This window comes from Octopus bimaculoides, chromosome 2 (genome assembly GCF_001194135.2).
Source record: "Octopus bimaculoides isolate UCB-OBI-ISO-001 chromosome 2, ASM119413v2, whole genome shotgun sequence".
Lineage (NCBI taxonomy): Eukaryota > Metazoa > Mollusca > Cephalopoda > Octopoda > Octopodidae > Octopus > Octopus bimaculoides.
In genome coordinates, this window is record NC_068982.1 from 96,450,728 (window position 1) to 96,469,598 (window position 18,871).

Below are 18,871 nucleotides of genomic sequence, written 5' to 3' on the forward strand. Positions count from 1 at the left end.
ATCGTGGGCAGCAGAAAGATCAAGAGAGGCATTGATTGAAGGAAAGTGGGGCAATAAAAGGGTGGCCAAAAGGAGGTGAGGAATGTAACCCCCACTACACTACCCCTCCCCTGCCCACAAAATAATGGGTTAATTAGGTTAAGTTTTATTTGTGAAATACTGTTGTTTGGATTTGCTGCAGAAAGCGGTCTACATTTGTGGTGCTGAGTGAGGGGCAGGGCACTAGGAATGTGGCTCGAGTGTCAAAGGGGCAGCAGCCTGAAAAAGTGTGGGAACCACTGGTTTAGACTATTCAGGTAGTTGACTAAGTGTTAAGTACAGCCTACAGAGCCATCTTATCACCTTTATGTGCATTCCAACAGTGATTGGAGGCAGTGAGACCATAGATGTTGCAACTATTGCAGTGAGTCTATAGACATATCTATGTGTCTCACATAAGATATGTCTATAGACATATCTTATGTATGTCTCAGCTGAATGGAGAGAGAATGTTTTTCGGATGTTGTACTTGCTGTACTACCTGAGTGTGGACTATTATCATTGAAGCTTGTTACAGAAACAAACTGTGCCTCTTGCATCTCCAGATGGTCTTTTGTATTTAGCATTTATGTTTTGTTGTATAGATGGTCTTTGAGTGTTATCTGTGTATAACCTGTTATGATGTGTAATATGCTTGTTTGTGTTCTTCATTGTTCAGTGTGGAGAGGCAGGACTGGCATAGTCCACAACGGATCTTATTGTTTGTATACCATTATTGTTTTTTTCTGTTGGATAAATATGGTGACTGTCATTGCTGTGTGTTTGTGTCTCATTTTCCTTTCTTGACTGTCTTATAAACTCACTTAAGCCAGAAAATTATGACAGACTAGAAAAAGATATATAATACCCTTTTAGCATAGTTTAATGAAATGAAAAGAAAAATATCCAAACAGTTGATTTTCTTTTTTTTTTTTTCTGTTAAATGATATGGTTACTTCTATGAATTAAAAAAAATTAACTGTTGGTAGATTTTGAAAATGAATTGTATCTTTAAACATTGGTGATTCTTTGAAAACTAACTTTAATATTTTATCTCTCTCAATCTGATAATATTTACATTGAAATATATATAATGCCATAAAGTTTCTGAATAGGCTCCACAAGAACATAAAAGTGATTCTATACAAATGACATATGTTGTGTCTTGGAGTTGTATGCAAATCTTGGTATTTTTTCTCTGTGTGTTTATGTGTAAATATATTTATGTTGTTGAGTCTGAAGGTTGGTCGCATTTGATGTTCTTTAGTGTTGCTCATCAGAAGAAACAGTGGATTTGGTATGAGTTTATGTCTGTTGTTGAGAAACTAAGTTTCTAGAATGCTTTTATTAGGGTTGAAGTAGTTATACAGAAGTGTCTGGAGAATTGTTGAAGGATGTGACATCACATGCATATGAGGCTGTTTTGTGGTGTGTAGCTACCAATTGAAAAGAGTGGGTGTGGAATGGATCCTTATGATACTACATTTGGAAGATTTCAAAAATTAGAATTTATTGTGACCTAGCTATGCAGCATGTCATTGCTAAACCTGCAAGAAATTGCAACCAAATCTACCCAGTTATTTTCCTATCTTTGTTTCATAATGGGACGATAAATATAGTGTACCTATGATTGATTCTATTATCCAGTGTAGCCCACCATTTTTTAAAGATTTGAGATGTGACTTGGGAGAGATTTTGCTGATATTTCAAACAGGTTACTACAGAGAGGTTGCCTCTTGGTTGTTTATTAAGGGTCCCTAAATTTAATATTTTTAAGCTAAATGTGAATATTAGGGTTTAGAATAACAAATGTTGTTTTAATGTTATTCTAATATAAAAATAATGCATATAGTCTGAAGGAATCTAACCCATAGGACTTGACCAAACACTGGACTAGGTATATGTGTAGGTAGGTGCATATGTATGTATGTATTAATAAACACAAAAAGTACAGAACTGAAAACAGAAAGTTGATTTCATACAAATGTTTCAAAAACGAAATGTTAAAATCTGTGAAGACTATAAATAAAAACAGTAACTATGGATAAATACAACCTAGCCAATAATGATTTCAAAGTTTGACACAAGGCCAGCAATTTTGGGAAAAGGGGATTAGTTGATTACATCGACCCTAGTATTCAACTGGAATGTATTTTATTTTATTGAACCTTGAGGGATGAAAGGCAAAGTCAACCTCGGTGGGAATACCACTAAGCATTTTATCTGATGCTCTAATGATTTTTATATGAAAGACATATAAAACAACATTGCTTTTATTACTGAGATGCTCATTTACAATCATCACATGATATCAAGACAAGGGTAGACACAAACATACACACACATACTCCTGTGTGTGTGTAGACACAGACAGACAGACAGATAGATAATATGATGGGCTTCTTTCAGTTTCTGTCTTACTTATCCAGTTACAAAGCTTTGGTCAGCCCAGTGCTTATGCTCTAGTAGAAGACACTTCCCCAAGGTGCTGCACTGAGGGATTGAACCCATTTTATTTCTTCCCATGCTGGCCGGATTTGGGGAGTTCATCAGTGAGTTAATTCTTATTTAGAGTTATCATTCTCCTAGATGGTTAATGAAGGATGTTTATTTTTGGCATTTTTCTCTGGCTGGATGTCCTTCTAAACATCAGCCACTTAACAGAGAGTACTGGATGCATTTTATCATGGCACCTGCACTAGAGAAGTTAGCATGTCTATGACAGGACTGAAGTGTCCTCTTGACTTTTTCTTTTTCTGTTCTTTTATCAATCACTTTGTTGTGTGTACTCAATGCTTTTAGTTGTGGTAAGTCAGTAGCTTCAAGAAAAACGTCTACAAATGGAATTTTTGAGAGTTGACATTCTTTTGAGAAATGAGTGGGCATAGTGACAAAAGGAGTAGAAAAAGTGAGTTTTGGAAGTGGCCAAAACCCAACCACCTTCAAGAAATTGTGTTAGTGATGGACACAGCAGAGTGTATGTGTGTATATACAGGGTTGGCCAAAAGTCACCCGACAGTAAATCAAAATACTGTAAATACTATCTGTAATTCTATATTGACTCGACTGGGAAAATGTGTTGCTCAAGAAGGACTTCTGTTTGAACAGTTTTCATGTTTCATATTTAGATGCTTTTATTAAATTCATTCAGTTGTTTGACATAAATAAATCTTGGAATTAAATGGTTTTGATTTATTATCAGGTGACTTTTGGCCAAATCTGTATGTATATGTGTGTGTGTGTGTGTGTATGTACATGTAGTATATTTTTTTTTACATACATTGACAAATGAACAGAGTAGGATAAGGAAGAATTTGTGTATTTCAATTTATGCCATGTATTTTGTTTGTGTGTGTGTGTGTCTATGTATAATATATATTTATTCTTTCTGAGGGATTTTCTTTTTTAGTTCCTGTCCTATATTTGGCAGTGGCTACTAGTATTCATGTGCGTGTATACACACATGAACACACAAGCACATATATATACATATAAAAATATATATATATATATATATATATATATATATATATATATATATATATAATCTGTGTTTTTGTTTGTCCATGTGTGGTATATATACGCACATAAGCACATGTGTATTTTTATTTGTATGTTTGAGAAGAAATACATGCAATTTTGTGCATCCCAATTTACAGGATAAGTGAAACCAGTATTTAGTATTGTTTTAATGACAGCTAATGCACTATATAGGGCAAACAATGCTTCAGGATATATTTTGTATTAGGAGTATTGTATTACTACAAAGACAAGAAACTGGTGTAATATCAAATAACAACTTTTATGACATTTGTAAAGAAACATATAAATAGTGTGTATATATACAAACACACATGCATATACATCTGATGCATATATGTCTGTGTGTGTGTGTACATATATATATATATATATATATGTTATTATTATTATTATTATTATTGTAAGGTGGCAAGTTGGCAGAACTGATGGAATAAGTACCAGTTGAGCATTGGGGTTGATGTAATCAACTAACCCCTCTTCTCCACAAATTTCAGGCCTTGTGCCTATAATAGAATGGATTATTATTGTAACCATTATTATTATTCAGGCAGTAAGCTGGCTGAATCGTTAGCACATTGGACAAATGCTTAGCAGCATTTCATCTGACGCTTTGTGTTCTGAGTTCAACTTCTACCAAGGTCAACTTTGTCTTTCATCTTTTTGGATGTTGTTAAAATGCAGTACTAGTTAATTACTGAGGTCGATGTAATCAACTAACCCCTTTCCCTTAAAAATGCTGGCTTTGTGCCAAAATTTGTGAAAGTGTGAGTCCAAGTTGCTAGGGTGTTGCACTCACAATTGTAACATTGTGGTTTCAATTTCTGATTCAAATGGTTTGTTGTGTTCTTGAGCAAAATACTTCATTTCACATTCCTCCAGCCCACCCAGCTGTAAATCATTAGCCCTGAAATGGGCTGGTGTCCTGTCCAGGGGGAGTGTTATGATCTCACCTCAGTCACTTATATGCCACAGAAACTGAGTAACTGGCCTATATCTGTTTTAAGACTCAATGATAATAATACCAAAATTTTAAACAATTATTGTTGTTGTTGTTATTATTATTATTAGTAGTAGTAGTATTAAGGCGACGAGCTGGCAGAATCATTAGCAAGCTGGACAGAATGCTTCGTGGTATTTTGTCTGCCACTACATTCTGAGTTCAAATTCCACCAAGGTCGATGATATGCAACCAGTGTAGCACTGCTCCTTTAATGTTTGTTTTAGCCTGCACATGTTGTTTAAGAGTTATGATGACAGTTTTGAACCTTTTCTTTTCTATTTGGTACTTCGTGTCAAGATATGCCATTGCACATTCTTTTCCATTGTCCTTTTGACCACTCTTCGATGCGATTCACATCTTTACGCAAAGTTAGAATATTGCCTTCAATTCTCCGCTTCCACCATGGCTCCTTCTGTCCATCTACTTTCCTCTCTTTCTTTCCAACCAGTTCACCTACTAAAATTGAAGCGGATCTGATCAAGTCCCTTGTTTCTGTTAGATCTTTTGTCAGAATGTGTTTCAGAATCTCATCAACTTTTGGGGTCATGCGTTTCACGTTGTTATGGTCAAAGCTTCTTAAATTCACCAGCCTAGTCTCTGTTCTTGTAATTCTTATATCCTTGAGTCTTTTCCTGAGGATATATTATTATTATTATTGTTAAGGTCATGAGTTGACAGAATCGTTAGTCCATTGATCAAAAATGTTTAGCAGCATTTCTTCCAAATTTCTACATTCTGGAAATATGCTGTGCGTAAGAAGACCCGGCAAGCCAAGTGAGACCTAAATCGAAGGCCTCAGGCAGCCCACTTATACGTACCTTCCTCCATTGGACACTAAACTTCGCTTGCGAAGACCTGTTGAGGCAAGTGAAATCGAAATCGAATTAAATTCGACGACTGGCACCCATGCCAACGTCGTCTCCTTCATTGGAAACGAACTCGGCTTGCGAAGACCTATTGGGGCAAGCGAAAGCAAAACCGTCAATGGCACCTGTGCCCAGCATCGCCTTTCTGGAACTTGTGCTGGATGGCACGTGTAAAGACATTCGAGCGAGATCGTTGCCAGTGCCGCTGAACTGGCTCCTGTGCAGGTGGCACGTAAAATACACCATTTTGAGCGTGGCCGTTGCCAGTACTGCCTGACTGGCCTTTGTGCCGGTGGCACGTAAAAGCACCCACTACACTCTCGGAGTGGTTGGCGTTAGGAAGGGCATCCAGCTGTAGAAACTCTGCCAAATCAGATTGGAGCCTGGTGTAGCCATCTGGTTTCACCAGTCCTCAGTCAAATCGTCCAACCCATGCTAGCATGGAAAGCGGACGTTAAACGATGATGATGATGATGATGAGCTCAAATTCCACTGAGTTCAACATTGCCTTTCATCCTTTCAGGATCAATGTAGTCAACTTTCCTACTCTTCTGAAAATTGCTGACCTTGTGCCAAAATTAGAAGGAATTATTGTAACACAATACTATAACCTCATAATAGCCAAATTACTTGTTGGTTTTGTACCAGAAGCTGAGAACCAACCCCAGCAGTTATCAGAAACCTGATGATTGCCAGGGTTGGCTCTCAACTACTGATATGAAATTAATTAGTAATTTGGCTATTATGAGACTATAATATTATTGAATTTTATTAATAATAACTAACTACATTCAATTAACTAATTCATGACTGCCTGTTTTTGTTGACTCGTGGCTTTTTAGACAACTAACACGCACGCACACACACACACACACAAGATCTTTTTTTTTTTTTACACTCAGTTTTTCCATTTTTGTATGGGTGAAACTAAACCTTATTGAAGCAGATTTTCTTTGGCTGGATGCTCTTCCTGTTGCCAACTCACTTAAGCAAGGTTGTATTTTTTCATTCCACTAGCTGTTACTTGTCTGCTGAAGTAAAGAGCATTTGTTCACTGGAGAAAGTAAATGGTGCCACACTTTTACTCAGATACTTCCAATGTTGACACACTTGAATTCATACACACACATGCGTATACAGCAGACTTTCTCAATGATTCTGTCTTCCAGTTTCACTCAGTAGAGATTGTTTGGTCGAAGGCTATAGTAGAAAATACAGTTCATAGTGTCATTCAGTGGAGTCAGCTCTATAACCTTGTGACTACAAGGCTCAGTTTGTAACTGTACAGCCATGCTTTTGTGTGTGTGTATGTGTGTGCGTGTGCTTCAAGTGATTACAACTCAAATGCATTTCACAGCACTGTACCAAGAATCTGTTTCCCATTAGCTTTTATAGTCTCTCAGTTTCATTGTGCATGTCTCTCCCAATAACACCAATGTAAGTGAGTGGTTCTTGTCCTCTGTTAGAGTGCAGAAATCTCCAAAATACATTTCATCTGTCCTGTTGTTCAGCATGATAATACTGGCTTGCAAAACCTTCCCTGTGTGATGAGTGAAATATGTCCATAAATTTCTCTTTGGTATTGTGTTCTTACTATGAGTTGTTTAAAGACCTCTTGAGAAGCCTAATATATTTACTGTCAAGATATTCTTGAAGCACTTTGTTCATAGTCCAGGTTTTGGCTCCATAGAGAAGAATATTCTCTTCTTCATAAATATCAAGATGAAATCAAAGTGTGTGTGTGTGTGTGCGCATATGCACGTGCACAAGCAGGCATTCAAGTCTCCAATTTGAAGATAACTTCTCCTTTTCCTCTCACCAGATTTGGAGATCTGCAAAAAAAAGAAGTCATAACTGTTTGCTCTTGGACTACCTATTCATGGATCAGATGCTCAAATTCACTGCAAACATTTCATTGTGTTTTTTGTACTTAAATTAATATCTTTACCACATTTCATTTATTTTAGCAGCTCTGATCTTTTATTCTGAACTAATTCATAATATTTTTGATAAATCAATTTTTCTAATCAAATAGCCAACTTAAATTTTGACTATATTTTTGAAGTTCAGTATTAGAAAAATAAAACTAGGAGAAATTATGACAAACACAAGTTTATATCATTTGTTCCTATTTATGTTCCACCATTGTGATTGTTTAGAACTCTGCATTGGATTTTCCATGTGCTTAATGATAATGGATCATCAGGGAACATTTTATTGCATTATGTTACAGAGAACTAATGTCTGGAATTGGATAGGTGGCGCGACATTTACTTAGTATTTTGATAGAAGTAGAGAGAAAGCTAAGAGTAGAGAAAGATAAAGAGAGACAAAGAAACAAGGGAGAGAGAAAAAGCAAATAGAAAAAAAAGAAACAAAAAGAAGAGAGAAAAAAATAAAATTCTCGAGTCTTCAGAAGAAAATTTAACTTGCTGTAAAATATTTCTGCAGAAAAGAATTTACCAGCTCATATATCTTGGATGGTACAGCTACTACTGGCACAAATATTGTCAATTACATTCTCTACCTCCCTAAATGCTAACTGATTGATTGGCCAAGATTCCTTTATCATTATCTTACAACCACTGATGCACAGTTGTACTTCTGTCCACTCTGATACACTTTCCTATTCACTTATCTTCTTCTTGTCATCCTTAATGTCTCCCTCCACCAACTTTACTCTAAACACTTTGATCAGTCCTAAAATAAGAAATCTAGAATTTTCTCTCTTATATTTGTCTTTTCTACAAAAAGCGTCAATAATATACTTAAATTCCAATTGAACATCAACTCCATCAATCTTACAAGTCTCAAAAGAACCTGCAAAACTCACAGGGGCCATTCACTGTAACTAATTACAAAAATATTCAACAGTGGAAGCATCCCAATTTAAACCTCCAATGGTCTGTCAGATTCGTTTTATACCAATGTTACATTATCTTATTTATGATTGTTCAGTATTTCTCATTTGATAATATAATTTACACATGAATATACCACAATAATTACATAATACCCTGTGTAAATATATTTAGATAATTTTGGATAAAAATATATATATTTAATTTTGCTATAAAACAGTGTGTTTCAGCCAGTGAAAAAAACATATGAACTGAACAAATGAAGTGCAGCTACTTCGACCTTGTTTGATATCATTAACTTTCTTATGAGCAAGATTGTGCATTCATTAGTTAGATTGGATACATTACATATAAACAGTATTTTTCATCCTTAATGCTACAGAACTAGCCCTTATGTTCTTGCAGGAATTTTGGAGACATTTTCGTTACTATTTAGTCCATAATTCAGTTAATTAATCATGCTATGTTTCCTCAGTCTCTGCACAAGAATTTTTGCATACTTATGTGCAGGCACTTACACACTCTCTCTTATTAATGGCATGTAATTAATACAACAAACCATTAACTCCTATAAAACTACAGACTCTTAGTTGGAAGATGAATGATCTCCTTCTGTCTCTTTGTCTCTCTGTAGAAAACGTTCATTAAATTAACCTATTTTTTAAAATTAATACCAGATACATGAACAAAATGAACTTATTTCTCTTCTACCTCAAGGAAATAATTAAATAATTGTTAGTAATTAAAAAACAATCTATTGGAGTTTAGCAAGTTATTTTCTGAAAGTTGTTTTCAATCTTCATTAATGCAGATGTTGACTGCAGTTTCCATAGTTCAGTTTGATTATATATATATTAGGGGTTACTTTAAATGCTTGTATGGAATTAATAAAAGGTTAGGGGTAAAGTGTAAGTTGAACTAAGATTAGTCTTAGGTTTAGAGTTTATCTTAAAGTTTCCGAATCAATGATAGGAAATAGTGTTATCTGTTTTGTTTTGGGTATTTATACTCAGGTACTGTGTTTCTACAACTGTAAATACTATTGAAGCTGTCATTGCAGTGATTTCTATTACTATCATTACCTTAACTACTTCACTAAATGCTATATACATAACATTGCTGTATACACATAATTACCAGCATGGAAAAATACACATCAAAATGATTTGGCTACTATTTGTAGTAGATAGAACTATCTGCTACAAATGGTTGCTGCATTTCACTCAAAGACAATATACCATTGTGCATAAAAAGATAATGCTGGTGACATTATTATTAGCTGGCAGATTAGTTGTATTTCATCTGTCTTTTTACATTCTGAGTTCAAATTCTGCCAAGATCAAGTAGACATTTCATCTTTTTGGTGTCAATAAAATAAGTACCAGCTGAGTATTGGGTGGGTATGGGGCATTGTAATTGTCTAGCCTTCTCCCGCAAAAAATTTCAGGCTGTGCTTGTTGTAGAAAGGACTATTAGTATTCTTATTATTATTATTAATGTTAAGGTGGTGAGATGCAGAATCATTAACCAAATAATGCTTAGCAGCATTTCTTCCAGTTTTATGTTCTGAGTTCAAATTCTGCTGAAGCTGACTTTTTGTTTTCCATCCTTTCAGGCTCAATAAAATAAGTACTGATTGAACATTGGGAATGATATAATCAAGTTAACTCCACCCTTGAACTTGCTGGCCTTTTGCCAAAATTTGAATCATTATTAGCGCATGCCGAATGGTTTCATTGTTCTGCACACATCTCAGACAGTCCCACCTGATAACACTTCCATGCCTCTAGGGTTTGTCTCAAACTGGGAGTGCTCTAGACATATCTTAGACAGGAGCACTTCCAGTTTGAGATAAACCCTACAGGCATGGAAGCACTATCAGGTGGGACTGTCCAAGATACACACAGACAAAACCATTCTGCATGCACTCATGCAGTGTACACGTATTGCTGACTTGTGGAATTACAATGAACAGCTGTTATCACATGTGGGATGAATTTGACTATTGGCAGGGCAGGTGATGTTCCTCTGTCTAGTAGCTATGAGGAAAGAGGTCGTGTTATTGGTCAAGGCTGAAAGGATTAAGGAAAACACATTCCTCTTCAGTCAAACTCTCATCAAATTATAATTATTATTATCATTAAAGCAGCAAGCTGGCAGAATCATTAGTGCATTGGATAAAATGCTTACTGGCATTCCTTCTGGTTCTTTATATTCTGGGTTATAATGCTGCTAAGGTTAAGTTTGCTATTCACCTTTTGAGGTTGATAAAGTTTTGCTATGGGTTGGCTGTGTGTATATCCTTTAGTTCTACATCTCTGTGAGATCTAATCACTTCATACTGGGTCTTTTGTTAACTTCTCTGTACTTTATGTATCTTCTATCATTGACAAATCCAGCAAGTATTATTTGCAGTTCTCACCACTCTCAGTAATCTCATTTCCATTCATGGTTTTTTGTTTTTTGTTTTTTGGTTTTTTTAAAAAATAATCATCAGAGATCTTTAATTTTCCTATACAATAATTTTAAGGCTTAAACTGATTGTCTAAAACAAGAACAGATCTCATGTTTTAACAGCTCATTTCAAATTTCTTTGGTTCTAATGCTTTCATATCAAACTGTAAAATCTTACAGAACCCCTTCCATTGCTGTTTTATTGATGAAGATTTGAACTTCTAAGTAAGGAAACAATAAAAATTACATAACACCTGATACAGATAAAATTTTGATTACTTGCTAGTACAGCATCACATCATCATCATTATTTAATGTCCTCCTTCCATGGCTTGGGTTGGACAGTTTGACAAGCCAGACAGCTGCACCAAGCTCTATTTGCTTTGGTATGGTTTATATGGCTGGATACCCTTCCACTTCAGTGTCCTGATTTTTTACATGACACTGGCCCTAGTGAGGTTACCAAGTTACTCACAAGACAAAACCCGCTTGATTGAGGAGTTACCGTATTGAGAGAGATGGCTTTATGCCAGATGATGAGAGGTTAAATTATGATAGAGGGACAGAAATAGGTGTCTTGCTGTAGAGGAGCGCAGGCTACTAACCCCAAGATTCTGAGTTCGATTCCAAGCAGTGATCTGAACAATAATAATAACATCGAAAAATACCTTAGGAATGAGAACCCAGGTTTGAAATATCCCCCAAGACACCTGAAGAAGGCTGGAGGGTATATCAGCTGAAACGTTGTGTTAACAACAAACAAGATGAGGACAAATATCCGTCGAATGTAAATAATGTAAATAAGTTCTCGGTAATCATTATCATCACCATCATCATTATCATCACCATCATCATCATCATTCTTTTTTCCACGCTGGACAGTTTGACAAGTACAGATGAGCCAGAACAGAGTAGTGATTTATGAAATTTCAAACTCCAATGAATTGCTCCACTCTACTTTCAGTATTGAGTACCTTGTTTTCTTCCTCTTATCTACATTACATAATCAGTCACTTTTTCCATTCATCCATCCATAAATCTACTTCCAATTTAATTGTATAGTTAAATATATAAAATCATATATATATATATATATATATATATATTTATTCAGTATGTATAAATTTATTCAGTTTTCTTTTCATTTATCTTTTTTAGCTTCAACTATATAAACCATGCCGAAAAAGAAGTTTTATTTAGGTAAGTGATTGTTGTAAGCTGTAATTACTAATTGTCTCATATTACTAAACTTCCATAGAAGAAGCATGAATAAACTGAAATTAATGTAAACCCTTAAAAAAAAGAACTACATTTCTCTGTTAGCATTTAGTGATAGTGATCATTGTTTAGCTTCTGATCAACCATGATCAAATTGAACTAATATCAGAGGTGCTCCAGCTAAGATTATGCCATAATTTTTCTCAGACATATGCTACATTGTTGGAACTCCGTCGCTTACGACGTCGAGGGTTCCAGTTGATCTGATCAACGGAACAGCCTGCTCGTGAAATTAACGTGCAAGTGGCTGAGAACTCCACAGACACGTGTACTGTTAACATAGTTCTCGGGGATATTCAGCGTGACACAGTGTGACAAGGCTGACCCTTTGAATTACAGGCACAACAGAAACAGGAAGTAAGAGTGAGAGAAAGTTGTGGTGAAAGAGTACAGCAGGGTTCGCCATCATCCCCTGCCGGAGCCTCATGGAGCTTTAGGTGTTTTCGCTCAATAAACACTCACAACGCCCGGTCTGGGAATCGAAACTGCGGTCCTATGACCGCGAGTCCACTGCCCTAAACACTGGGCCATTACGCCTCCACTTATTCTACATAGGAGCATGTTATTCAATATGTTTTTAATACAGAAGGATGTGATTTGAGAATGATTTGGTTGTTATTTCTAGCCCTACAAGCCACTGTGTAGAAACTCGCTGCATTAGCTTATGGAGCCCTTAAGCAAAGAATTTTACTTTCTTCATACCATCACCATCCAGCTTTTAATTTAAAAAAAAAAATTTTGTTGTTTCTTTTTCAGTAAGGTGCATCCAGCACACATTGGAGGTGGGAGAAGTGAAGGTGGTGATGGTGACAGTGGGGGAAATGTATATCTTCTAGTTAGGACCATAACACTTTAAAATGTTCTGCACTTTGTTTTTATAAGATATTGTTATGTTTGTATATATATACACATACACACATGCATGTGTATATGTAAGGATTGATTATATGTGCTTACATACCTGCATATCAATCTCTCTCACTCTCTCTCTCTCTCACACACACACACACACAATTTGATTAGCTGCAGTTGCTATACTCAGGTTTTCACCCCATTTAACAGTGGCATGTTTTTCTGAATTGGTTAAAGAACATGTTTGCTTTGTTAATTATTTGCACAGTATGAGGAGAGACCCCAGGTATCAACTAAATACAATCTAGCATCAATACACACACACACATATATGTATACACACACACACACACACACACACACACACACATATATATATATACACACACACACATTCTAAGAAACAGACACCTTTACCCAATTTGTATACACACCAACATAAACATATGAAACACAGATTTGAACACCAAATCCAGTGTACATAAACACACACATACACATACGAATACACATTCTCTCTCTCTCTCTCTCTCATTCTTATACATAATACACACACACACACAAACACACACACATCAGCTTTATTCTTTCATTTTGTTATAACTGACATCTATCCAAAATCTCTCTCTCTCTCTCTCTCTCTCTCTCTCTCTCTCTCTCTCTCTCTCTCTCTCTCTCTCTCTCTCTCTCTCTCTCTCTCTCTCTCTCCATGTCTTCACCCTATCTTGATATGTTTGTGTTTGTTGCTCTCTATTAATCAGTTAATTGACTAGGTTCAAGGTATTGCATAATTTCTATTGCAGAAATCCTCTGACACTAACTCACTCTCTCTCTCTGTCAGCTTCCCTATCTTTCTCTATACAAGTGTGTGTGCATGCACACTGTGAATACATAGGTACAAAACAAGGTGAAGAAAATAGTACTGGAATATCAGGATTTTGTTGAAACTAAAAAGCTTCACAAACTGTTACTCAGAATTTCACATAACTGATCATCAGGCAGAAGTTTGATGGTCAGTTATGTGAAACACTGAGTAACAGTCTGGGAAGTTTTACAGCTTCAATAAAGCATTATATTATCATCATCATCATCATCACATCCACTTTTCCATACTTGCATGAATCAACACAATTTGTTGAGCACATTTTTTACTGCCAGATGCCTGCCCCACCTGATATTTTTTCATGAAAGACTAGAAATGAATGACACCACTTATATGAGAGTGACTTGCTTACACATGCCAAAACAAGGGGACACAAACATGCATGCATACACACACACACACACACACACGCACACACATGCACACTAATGGGCTTCCTTCAGTTTCCATCTACCAAATCTACTCAAGGCTTTAGTAGAAAACACTTGCACTTGGTGCATACATTGGGACTGAACCCAAAACCATTTAGTTGGGAAGTTAACTATTTAAACACACAACCATACCTGCACCTTATATATATATATATATATATATATATATATATATATATATATATATATGTGTGTGTGTACATATTTTCGTACACATACACACTCAATTTTTTATATGCTCCTGCCAACCTGACTGGTTCCTGTGCCTGTGGCATGTAAAAAGCACCAATCAAGCATGGTCAATGCCTGAGTCACCTGACTGACCCCCATGCCGGTGGCACATAAAAAGCACCCACTACACTCTCAATGGTTGTCATTAGGAATGGCATCCAGCTGTAGAAACCTTGCCAGATCAGATTGTAACCTGGTGCAGCATCCTGGCTTGCTAGTTCTCAGTCAAACTGTCCAATCCATGCCAGCATGGAAAGTGGACGTTAAACAATGATGATGATATATATGTATATAGATGCGTTCTTACATGTGTATGTATGTGTGCATATATCATATTCCCTTTCATCATCTGATTGCTCATCCCATTGTTTCATGGTAGCATTGACTTTACAATGAAACCATCTTCCTAACACTAGGATTGTTCATCAGAGTCCCAAGACAGTTTATATTGAAGTTAGACAGGTTTATTATTGAGAGAGGGTGGTGGGGAAGAGATTCACAAAGACAGTGTTAAGGAAAAAGTGTGACAAGAGGGAAAATAAAAAGTAGTGCTAAGGCTTGTGAGAGGAAGTTAGTGATAGGACCAGGGGCCTCAGTTGCCTTAAAAATGTGAAGGGGACAAACCAACATTTGTTGAAACCTAAAGGAGCATGTTAGTATTGCTTATGGTGCCTTTCCCAGACCCTATCACATCAGTAAAATTTTACACTAATTAAATTTTTTCTATATTCAAATGAAGTTCAGATATAAAAAAAAAAAAAGCTTAAAAATAATTTATTATATCAAATAAACAAAAAATTTAACATAGATGTTTGAATAATAAAATATAAAATAAATTTATTGTCTTTTAGAACTTTCCAAATATATCATATCTTGCATCATTGTTGTCAATAAATAATTTAGCAACTTCTTCACAACTAATCTTTTTTAAAACATCTCTATGCACATTAGAATATGATTCAACCTTTTCTAAGTCATGGTCGATTGCAGCCAAGTTTTGAATCTCTGCAGAGTGCCAAAAGATCTTTCAGCTTCACAAGAACTAGTTGGAAACACTAAACGTAGCCAGAGCATTCGCTCAGCATTTGGAAACATGCGATGGACTTCTGGTTGCATTTCACTAAATATTTTACAATAATGATTTCTATTAAAAAGTATTTATTTCTTAAAGAAAGTTCATCAAGCTCCAGATACTGCATGATCACTTCAGCACAAAAATTTCCATTGAGTAAAACATTGCTCAGTTTTTCATAATCTACTAAATCCTGTAAAAAAAAAAAAATATCTTTCAGATTTGTTATTGCAGTATCCACTACCTGCAAATACTGCACTCTGTAATAATCTAAAACAGTGCAGTGTTGATATTTTAATGTATTTCCTTCCTGGTACTTTTAGGAACTTTTCGTTGCCTGGGTAGCTCCAAAGGAGAAATATTGAGTTAATAAATCATTCTTTCTGCTGTATTGAACAGCTCCTGAAATTTTTCTTCACTGCATAGATTTTTTAGCTCCTCTTGATACTATGCAACATGTCACCTGGATTGATGGTGGTACTTTGTTTTTTAATTGGGAAAAAGTAGGGGAGACTTGTCCCTTGGTACCCCACTGAAACAATGCTCTTGAATAGGACAATTGAGAGGGTTGAATAGGAGGAAATGCAATGCTACTCCATGTTATGCATGGGTAGATAATGTGGTACTTGACAATTAAGAATTGGGTCATATTTTCAAGGTAACACCACCAAAAGTGCATTGCAACAATCAGGGAATCAGAATCAGGGAGGATGGTAAAAGCTGCCAGAGTAATCCCTCTCTGTTCAATGATAATAACCGAGGAGAAAGGTGGGGTAGCAGGCTATAGCTGGTGGAGGTGTGAAGAAGAGAAATATTCAGTGTGCACAAATTGAGTATTTTTCTTTCAGTTGTGAACAGCATAGCATGATGAGTAGAAGAAAGGATAAGAAAATGAGAAGGGACAGAATAGGCACAGTAATTGGGAGAGTAGATGCGGGCAGGGTGCATACACTACCCCAATATTTCAAAAAAGTATTTGGCCAAGCTTATATGTGAGATTAGGTCTTCTGTAGCACCAAATATCATCATAGTCACCTTGCATCTCCTTTATCAGTTGGGGCCCATTTTTCTTACTCACTTGTGTCTGTCTGTCTGTCTGTCTATCTATCTATCTATCTATCTATACATACATACATACATACACACACATGTACATATATGTGTGTGTATATGTTTGTATGTTAACTTTGATGTTGGTTTGGTATCATGAAAATATCAAAAGCACTTGATAAACATCTCTCGCTCTCTTTCTCTTTTTCTGTACACACACACACACACATTTTCTCTTCACATGGTCAAACATACAAAGTAAGTTAAAACACATATGTACAATTTCTGTATAGTCTCCTTATTTTACTATCTCCAATCAAGTGTTGTGCACAAGTTCTGGTCTAATTGTTACAGAGAAGTCAGCTTTTGTAACTTACTAGAAATTTTGTTAATTATCTAAGTTTGTTGGCCAACTCAAGCTGACTTCTGTCTCTCTTTTTTTCTCTCTTCTCCTTCTGCTCCCCCCTCTCTCTCTCTCCCTCCCATTTTCTGAGTGCTAGTATGTGTGTAAACCAGTCAGTCTTAAAAGGTTTGTGTATATGTGTAGGGCTTGTTTCTGTGTTTGTTGGGTGTTATGTATTGTAGGAGAATTCTCTGGGAACTGTGTGTATGAATGTGTGCCAGTATTTCAGTTTTGTGAGAGAGTTCGTATAAATTACTGTTCTGCTGAAGAAGATAAGTGTATGAATATGTGTGTCTCTTAGTGTATGTCAGTATGGTTGTCAGTGTCTGTGATCATGTTATAAATATATGAGTCAGTTATATAATATTGCTGTCTTATTTGAGGAAGATATCCAAAATACACTATAAGGTTTATTAATTTACTAGCTTAAAGCCACACTCCATGCAAACTTTTCAGCTATCTCCTATGGAGGGCTGATTAGGTCTGCAGCCCAAAACAAAAGAGAGCTAAATAGCATGACTATAATATGTCTATAATGACTATATGCCCTGGTGGTGTTTGATCAGTGGTTAAGGACAGATGAGAATTAATTCTGTAATGCAATCATTCTATTGTTCCAGTCCCAAATTGAATTCCAACTGTTGGCCAATTTGTCCCAAAGTTCTTATCTCGACATAAAAGTAACAAAGTGAATGTCATTTATCTCCTCCTTGATCTCTGACATCATCTGACAAATGTCAAGCAAGATGGTGTGAATCAGCGAGGCTTTACCTCCTAGAAATAGCAGCCCAAATGCTTTTAAATCAGATTTCAATGCTGGATGTTCAAGAACCAAATGAAGGGTAGATTTTCAATCCTGGGATCATGTATAATATGTTCTTGAAGAGCAAATGTAGACTGAGATATAGGGGTCCCAGAGAGAATTTCACTTTTATTAATTATAGATTAATCAATTAAGGTAGCAAGCTGGTAGTGTTATTACTATGCTGGACAAAATGCTTAGCAGCATTTCTTCCAGCTCTTTACATTCTGAGTTCAAATGCCCCTATGGTCAGCTTTGTTTTTCATCTTTTCAGGATTGACAAAACAAGTAGCAGTTGAGCACTGGAGTCAATGTAATTGACATTTCCCCTCCTTTCAAAATTGCTGATCCTTGGCCAAGATTAGAAAGAATTTATTAATCAGTTTTGTATAAAATATTGCTTTGAAACAGTGTTAGTGTTGCTGTTGTGCTGACCTATCACATGGAAGTAGCTAACAAAATTTGTTGGTAATCACACATTTATCATCATATTTATAGAGTTGTACAGTATCCAATGTAACAAGTTTCTGCATTTGACAAACATTCTTACTTTGGTTACACTGTCTCTATTGTCTGAATATTTCAGAAACAGTAGGTCCCTATTTTGAAAATGTTGGGGATTCTGTAATCTGTGTGTGTGTGTGTGTGTGTGTGTGTGTGTGTGCACATATGAATTATGTGTATGTGTATGGTATGCATATGTAGTTCTCTCACAAAAATACAAGAACTTATCAATTATTCAAAATAAAGTCTTTTGCCTTAAAATAGCATTCATACAAGAAACACAAATGAGCTTAATGCAACCTTCTGTAACTGTAAGTTGAAGCATCCCCACTCATTTGAATTAAACTCACTGACTCCATCCCAATTTGCTTCATTTGATTCACACCCACCATAAGGAATCTACTGAAATTTGAACCAGCATTCAACAACTGCTTCCATTTTGTCCACTTTAGGCGCAGGAGTGGCTGTGTGGTAAGTAGCTTGCTTACCAACCACATGGTTCCGGGTTCAGTCCCACTGTGTGACATCTTGGGCAGGTGTCTTCTATTATAGCCTCGGGCCGACCAAAGCCTTGTGAGTGGATTTGGTAGACGGAAACTGAAAGAAGCCCGTCGTATATATGT

General features: G+C 36.0%; 1 protein-coding gene across 3 annotated transcripts in view; it reads left to right on the plus strand.

Moving 5' to 3' along the window:
* The window catches only part of LOC106869103 (mitogen-activated protein kinase kinase kinase 2), a 273,451-nt gene that overhangs the window by 148,524 nt on the left and 106,056 nt on the right, over positions 1-18,871 (plus strand). For all 3 annotated transcript variants that reach the window (XM_052978489.1, XM_052978488.1, XM_052978490.1), the window contains one exon: positions 11,901-11,942. The gene's annotated coding sequence lies outside the window, so the exon portion shown is untranslated. The remainder of the gene's footprint in view (positions 1-11,900; positions 11,943-18,871) is intronic.